Source organism: Triticum dicoccoides, chromosome 4A (assembly GCF_002162155.2).
Source record: "Triticum dicoccoides isolate Atlit2015 ecotype Zavitan chromosome 4A, WEW_v2.0, whole genome shotgun sequence".
NCBI classification, from domain to species: domain Eukaryota; kingdom Viridiplantae; phylum Streptophyta; class Magnoliopsida; order Poales; family Poaceae; genus Triticum; species Triticum dicoccoides.
The window spans coordinates 35784939-35791235 of NC_041386.1; positions in this window are offsets into that span (position 1 = coordinate 35784939).

Below are 6297 nucleotides of genomic sequence, written 5' to 3' on the forward strand. Positions count from 1 at the left end.
TGCCGGAACCCGAAATCCGACATTTGGCGCGCCAGGTAGGGGTGCGCCGGAATCTTTCTTCCATTGTTCGTCGTGTCCATGGCTGACGCTCGTCGGGCCCACGTGGAACGTCGGGCTGCTCGCGACACTCGCGTCGCCCAGACGGTGCCCGTCGGTGCCCCCCCCCGTTGTTCCCCGTCGCCCGCCGCCAACGCTGCCACCAGCCCGGCGGGGAACGAGCAGCAGGCCTCGTCCCAGCATCCTTCGGTGCGGCGGGATGGCCACACCGCCTCCCCGTCGCTGACTCCAGCTGGCTCGTCGTCCCACGCCCGTCGCGCACCCATGGATGCGCACGCCTCACTGCTCTTGGCGTGGGAGCTCCTCCACTATCGCCCGTTTGACGACCTCTACGAGGACTGGCTCGCCCGCATCACCGACCTCGTCAGTGCCGCAGGGGGCTCCCCCTTGCAGTCCCTCTTGCTGCTTCGCCCTCCGTCTCGTGTAGGGGCGAGGATCAAGAGGCGCCTCCGCCGCCTCCTCCCCAATAAGGTGCCTTGGCTCCAAGGCGCGCAGCCCCAGGGCGGGACCCTCCACTTCCGACGCCTACGCAGCAAAAAGGGAGCTGCCAAGAGATCCCACATCCCCGAGAAGGTGCTCGCGCGCTCCCAGCGCCGGCACGCCAAGATCGCGCCCCAGCGCCTCCACGACGAGACCCCGCGCTGCTCCCAGTGGCGGCACGTGGTGACCCGCAAGAATAAGTCCAGCACCAGCAAAGGGCGCCGGTGGCCACGGTGGGCTGCCTGGCCTTCAACCTCGAGCTACGCGGCGTCACATGGCCAGGCAAGTTCAAGCCTGACCTCCCTCCCTGCTACGATGGCACAGCGGACCCCGTGGAGTTCCTGCAGCTCTACAAGCTGGGCATCGTAGCCGCCAACGGAGACGAAAAGGTCATGGCGAATTGGTTCCCCATGGCGCTCAAGGACGGCGCCCGCACCTGGCTCCTGAACTTGGCTCCCGGCACGATCTCCTCCTGGAGCGAGATGCGCACCCGCTTCATCGCCTACTTCCAGGGCACACGCGACCGCCCCCCGGCTGTGAGCGACCTGCGCCGCATCAAGCAACAGCCAGGAGAAACCCTGCAGAAGTACATCCAGTGCTTCAACTACGCTCGCCTCAAGATCCCCAAGGTAACTGAAGAAGCTATCATCTCAGCCTTCTCCGACGGCGTGCGCGACGTCAAGGTGAAGGAAGAACTAGCAATCCATGAAGACCTGTGCACATCCCTGGAGCTATTCAACTTGGCGACCAAGTGCGCCAGGGCCGAGGAAGGGCGTCTCTCCCTCCTCGAGCTCCCGGCAGCCGACCCGGAAGAAAAGAAGCTCAAGGCCAAAGATATGAAGCGCAAGGTGGCTGCCGTGCTAGCAGCGGAACCAGACACCTGGCGAGGCAGGGACCAGCCCAAGTCATCCAAGGGCGGACGGTAATGCGTGTACCACGACCTCTACACCCACAACACCAACGAATGTCAAGAGCTCAAAGCCGTGCGAGATGGGAGAATCGGCCGACACCCAGAGCGCAACGACAGGGGCTATGGCCGAGGAGGAGGAAGAGGCGGCAGACGATGGGAAGACCTTGGCCTTCGCCAGGGATGGCGTGACCGCCCTCGCGAGGACCGTTGGCAGGACCAGCCTCGCGAGGGAGGCTGGAGGGACCAGCCTCGTGAGGGCCACCCGCACGGCAACGCAGGCCTCCCTCCTCTGCCGCCTCCACCAAGGAGGAACAAAGACCAACACCAAGACGATGGGGCTGGGGACTTCCAAGAGCCGCGTGCAATTGCTTGCATCTTGGGTGGCGCCCAGGCCCCAGCCTCACAGCGCATCTTCAAGCAGTTTGTTCACGAGGTGAATGCAGTCCTTCCCAAGCTTGAGGCCACGCGCCCTCTTAGGTGGTCTACGTGCGCGATCACATTCAGCTCCGTAGATCAGCTCAAGTGTGCGGCAATGGCCGGAGTCCTCCCGATGCTTTGCTCCCCAGTCATCAGCAACGTGCAGGTCACCAGGACCCTCATCGATGGCGGGGCAGGACTCAATGTCCTGTCCATCAAGACGTTCGACAGTCCCCAAGTGCCGTACGACCAGCTTCAGCCGACCAAGCCCTTCTCAGGAGTCACCGATGGTTCCACTGTTCCAATTGGGCAGGTTCGCCTTCCGGTCACCTTCGGGAAACGCAACAACTACCGCACCAAACTCATCGACTTCGACGTCGCTCACATCCGCCTGTCGTACAACGCCATCCTTGGGTACCCAACCCTAGCCAAGTTTATGGCGGTGACTCACCATGGTTACAATGTCCTCAAGATGCCAGGAAGCGATGGAGTCATCACCGTACCTTGTGAAGAAAGGGACACAGTGTGCTCGCTTGAGCGTGCGTTCCAAGCCGCAGCAATCGAAGACCTAGATCACGGGAGCGGGAGGCCTCCCGAGGCGACCCTCAAGAAGAAGAAGACCTCACCTGGCCCGAGCCACAAGGGAGCAGGCACCTCCGGAGGTATTGCGTCAGGATTCACGCCCGATCAGGGAGCGCCACCCTCTCATGCATAGGAAGGCGCGCCCGGCGCCCTCCTCAGGCAAGGCTCAGGGGCTCTCTCTTGGAGAGCCTCCGACCTTGCCAAGGCCGCGGGGGAGGCGCTCGGGCACCACTTGGAGGGGTGCTTTCAAGCACGCTTCCCTCAGGAAGGTACAAGTCAAGGGAGACCAAACCCTCAGGAGTTCATCACAAGGAACACGCATGAGCTACAAGACTCCAGAGTCATGCGCAGCAGCCGCTGCTTACCTGCCGTGGCCCCACACCCAGGCGAGGATGGAGGACTGCGCGCCTGCGTCGACGTACCAGGGCTCAACCAAGCTGTGTCCCAGGAGCGCCTATGGCCTTCGGCCGTAGCGCGCTGCGAGGGACCACCTCACAGCTATGTTTGCATGCCCTTCGGCCTGCCGAGCACGGTCGCCGCACATCAGCGCTTGTTGAGGAGCATTCTGGAGGCTCAGGAGGTCAGGCATCGCGCGGTCCTGGCGGAGGTGGCGATGGTCCCCGAAGACACGCACGTGCCACCAGAGCCTCCCGAGGCCCCTGGGCCTGGGGGCTCATGAGGGCCGACGTCTTCACCACGCATCGCTCACTTCCTCAGCATCACTTCATCTTCAACAGCACCAGGTGACATCTTTCAGAGTTCTACTTTCAGCTGGGAGCGCCCACACGGCTGCACCATTCCCAGGCCGCATGGGCCCGTCCCCGCGGCATGTATCCATTCTGGTTATGCTCTTTGCTTACCTTGTTGGGGGCGCCCCTCGGGCTGCATCATCCCCATGCCACTCAGGCCCGACCCAGCAGCAGTTGCTTTTACCTGCGCTTGCTTGAAATTGGATTTCCTATGTGCTTAACATACCTGACCTAATCACCTGCTCGATCCACGCCTATCTGAAGAGCCGCTCACTCTGGCACGGCGCGTGCGCACGGGTCCGTCCCTGCAGCGTTGATAAATCTGAGTGGTCGAGCTCTGGCCGCGGCAGCCCCGCACGGCGCCACCTCACCAGGCCCTTAGTGCCCTGACCGCTCCCTCGGAGTGACCATAAGTTGGCCGGCGACCGTAACGACAGGCCTTGTTTCTCCTCATGATTGGTGTGCAGGATCTACTCAGAAGCAGCATTGGGGGCATCGTGAGCTCTCTCTCCCACTCTTCGGCACGGACCACTTGCATGTTAAAATGGGGGCGCCTGAGCATCGCGACTCATGGGCTCTCACTGGGTCTTCAGCCCTCACCCCCTGGACTTGACCCACGGCATCGCGACCTGCCATACCAGCGGCAGCTGAGCTCGCTCAAGGGCCGGGACCTGAGGATGTAGAGCGTTAAGGAAAGTGCGGGGGAGTGGGAAGAAGCTCGCGAGGGCCTCACCCAGCAGTACCTCGGCCACCGCCTCTCGGGCCGGGCGCCTCTCCGAGGAACTACGTCAGACGCACAAGATAAGTCGCGCACTCGCAAGAGCTAGACCAACGCAGCGCTAAATCCCCGCCCAGTGCAACTCTGTCACAGCGATGCTACCTTCCTTTCTCGCCCAGCAACGATTGCTTGAGCGCTAAAGGGGACCTCCCGAGCATCGCGACTCGGGGGCTCTTACCGGACCTCGGGCCGGTCACCTCCTGGCCTTGACCACGGCATCGCGACTTGGCATACCAGCGACGGCTGAAGCTTGCCTGGGGACTGGGACCTGTCAGCATAGAGCGCCAAGTCCTCGTGATGATAGAAAGGGGGAGCTTAGCCGGGACAGAACGGACACCTCACGCCAATTCATATTAAGGATATAGTATTTACAAAAGGCACGGCAGACGCCTTACATACCCCGGGGGGTGTTGCTTTGATTCCTCGCAGGGAACAAAAGGTGCTAACCCTAAGGAACGCTACTTGTTGGCACCTCCCCAAGCGACGCCATCATCAACAGTGGGCTGCCCAGTGTTGGCGCCAATCCCATCCAGATCAGTGGCACCGGCGGCCCGATGCAGCTGCCCCACTCAGAGCGCGGCACGAGCTCGGAGGCTCGTAGCTGTCGTCGCTCGTCTCCGGGGTCGCGAGGAGTTCGGGGGAGCCGTTGAAGCCCTCAGTCCCTCCGCTGCTGCCTGAGGAGCTGCAGGAGGACCAACGGGCGGGGCTGGTCCTCGCCAGTTCGTCGCCACTGCCGCTTCCCTTAGGGCAGCATTCCAGCTGGCGTCCTTCTGCATCAAAGACCTTGAAGACAATCAAGGAGGCACCGTCGTATTCAAGATGGATCACCAAGGCACCGTCCGCGCGACAGACCCGGGCAATCTCACCCCAGCCCCGGGTCATGAAGACCTTGCCCGGAGCGACGACCGCGACCTCCGCTCTGGTTGCAGGGGTGCCACGATCGGCGTGCTGCAGCCAGAGCTCCAGGGCCCCGCTCGGCAGCATCTCGAAGGCGAAGGAGGAAGGAAGGAGGATCCACGAAGTTGGAGGCATGGCGGCGTGGAGCACAAGCTCGCGAGAGGAGCGCTCCGCGTGGACTCTAGGGGGACGACGCGCACCACTGTGACTCGCCGACATCGGCAGTGACGCTGTCGGTGTTGCTCGGCGCCCTCCACCCTGGGGCCTACAACGCGGGCGCACAAGGGTAGCGGAAACCCAGGCGGCGGCCGCTCATACCACGGCCTTGACACCACCTGTCAGGCGCCTTCGTCCCGGTGACAGAGGATTGGCCGCTTCTTCGGCGGGAGGGGGTCAGGACCCTCTCTAGGGGCCTTTCCCTTCTCCTCAGCTGAAAACCGGCGGATCGGTGCCATTGGTGCAAGAGGAAGCAAGGATGGGGAAGAAGAAGAGAAGGGAGTAGCAGACAGGGGTGAACTGGCAGAGCTCACGCAGCCCCGTACTTATAGCCGGGGAAGGCCAACCGCCGAAGCACCAAGACCTCAGGTAATCATGACCCATATCTATGCATGCAAGAACTTGTCAAGTCGTGCAGTTGCCAAGGCGTCATGGGGAAGCGCAGACGCCCACGTCCAATCAACCGCCACGCGGCGCCCAAGGCCGCAGGCTATTAGGGCCCGCGGCGCTTCGCGTTTGCCCCTTCGCTTCTCTGCTAAGCCAAGCCCGTGCGCGCCTTGGGCCCGGGGGCTACTATCGACGTTCTGGGAACGGGGGTCCCCAGACTTGCCTGCCTGCGGCCTGCGGCGTGGCTCGGGTGGGGGCCCAGCGCGGCCCATCTTCATCAGCCCAAGCTCAAGACGCTCGTGAGGGGCCAAGCCTCGCGGGGCAGACGACAGGAAGCTTCCTCAAAGGCAGCCTCATCAGGCAGGCTCGCGAGGAGGCGGAGAGATCAATGCAAGGTACCTCGCGAGGATCCCATGACGCAAGCCATGACGATCAAGGCCAGGCGGGCGCCGGCCTGCGCAGGGTCCTTGTTTCCCCTTTGGTGCAAAGGGGGTAAGCACGGGCCAAGGCATTAGGCGAAGGTTGCCATCCCGATGCAACGAGACCAAGACCAACAGAGCGGTAGGAAGGAGGTCACGGTGGAGCCCAGGACGGCGTCATCACCAGTGCTTTTGGCAGCCGAAGACCACCTTTGATCAGGATAACTTGTACTACATGTTCCCCTTCAAAATGGCCAATTGTTGGCGCCCTTCCCGCTCAATTATTCGGGGATAGGCCCAGGGCCTCTATAAATAAAGCTAGCCACCACAGAGTAGAGACATCTAGAGACCGAGAAGAGAGGAGGACGGGCAGACAGACATCTAGAAATCTGGTAGAACCCTAGT